This window comes from Nicotiana attenuata, unplaced genomic scaffold (assembly GCF_001879085.1).
Source record: "Nicotiana attenuata strain UT unplaced genomic scaffold, NIATTr2, whole genome shotgun sequence".
Lineage (NCBI taxonomy): Eukaryota > Viridiplantae > Streptophyta > Magnoliopsida > Solanales > Solanaceae > Nicotiana > Nicotiana attenuata.
The window spans coordinates 6402-7855 of record NW_017679753.1 but is presented as its reverse complement, the minus strand read 5'-3'; the positions used below and the strand labels follow the sequence as shown (position 1 = coordinate 7855).

Below are 1454 nucleotides of genomic sequence, written 5' to 3'. Positions count from 1 at the left end.
GATTAGTTACGTAGTTGACTTAGGACTGCAGTAGTACACTCGCACAAAGCATACTAGACGTTGACATTGCCACTTATACCAGTCTTAATAGAGTATGAAACTTTGACATTTTATTTATCACTGCCCATGTGTTCTTGTATTATCCGTTTTCATGTTGCTATTGAGCCTGTGATTATGCCGGACGGATTGTGATTGTGAGCCTGTGATCATGCCGGACGGATTGTGATTATGAGCCTGTGACTATGCCGGAAGGATTGTGATTGTGGGTCTGTGACTATGTCGGGCGGATTGTGACTGTGAGACTGTGACTATGCTGGGCGAATTGTGATTTTGGCACGTGAGTTATCCATGTGGTTGTGATTCAAGATGTGGGCACAAGGTGCCGTGTATATGATGGTGGGTTGAGACCCGGGACTTGCGACTATGATATGAGGTATCACGGAGTGATTTCGTTGTGAAACTTGTGTTAGAACGGCGTGATTAATGGGTTGTCCTTTGTGTTCCTTATTTGGTTTTAATGATACTTCACGGTGTTCTTATTGCTTTGTTGTCTATATCACATGTTGATGTTGTTGCCATTTACTTCCTTATCTAAAATAAATTAAAATTCTCTGTAATCTAGTGATACGGTGCATGAAATTGTTGCTCGATCGTGCAAGGAGCAGCAGAGACAAATTGAGGTATAGGCTCATGTTCTTGTATCGCTTCTCAACCTTCTTACTTTTTCTTTAGAAGAGTAATCTGTGTTAGCCTCTAATTATTTTAGTCCATTTGATCTATTGACAATTTAGTACAACTACACCCCCCCGCCCCCCTTCCCTACACACAAAAAAAATGATGAGAGACATCTTACCAAATATTTTAAACGTGGTGAGTCTATATGCACAAACATTTGCATCACACAACTTAATTTCAGAAGCCTAATTTATGTTAAGTGCAAGTCTTTGCTATGCACCCTCAATGAGACACCGCGTAGCACAATAACATGCTTTGCCTGCAGATGCCACAATACGTTTTTATTAAATACTGTGTGGTGTTCCATAAGCTGTTTAAGTCTGCTGAATTGAATGTCAAAGAAGCACTGTCTGTGAAAGTTGGCCTGTCTTGTCTTATGAATGATGCTTTAGAAGGAGAAATAGGCTACCGTTGGGTGCTACCTTCCACATCCATGGATATCATATTTTGGTGTTAGTCCTCTCACGACTTTACCCACGCATATGTATCAAATGTATGTTTGTGTAATGCAGCAGCTCAGCCCACAGCTTTGTCCGCCATAAAATCTGGCATTTCAGATCTCTCCCTCACTTCGTCTTGTGTCACTCTCAGATAAGCCTGGTTCCTTCCATTTTCTTTGCCGTAACATTTTTGCATATAGAATGGGAGCGTTGGTACCATGGTAAAGTTGTCTCTATGTTACCTATAGGTCACGGGTTACGAGCGGTGGAATCATCTAT

General features: G+C 41.3%; 1 long non-coding RNA gene across 1 annotated transcript; it reads left to right on the top strand.

Moving 5' to 3' along the window:
* Positions 1 to 135: 135 nt before the first annotated feature.
* On the top strand, positions 136 to 1440 carry LOC109221786. Its single transcript, XR_002067308.1, has 3 exons — positions 136 to 433; positions 623 to 680; positions 1248 to 1440. It is a non-coding gene; the product is annotated as an uncharacterized LOC109221786 (long non-coding RNA).
* Positions 1441 to 1454: the final 14 nt, after the last annotated feature.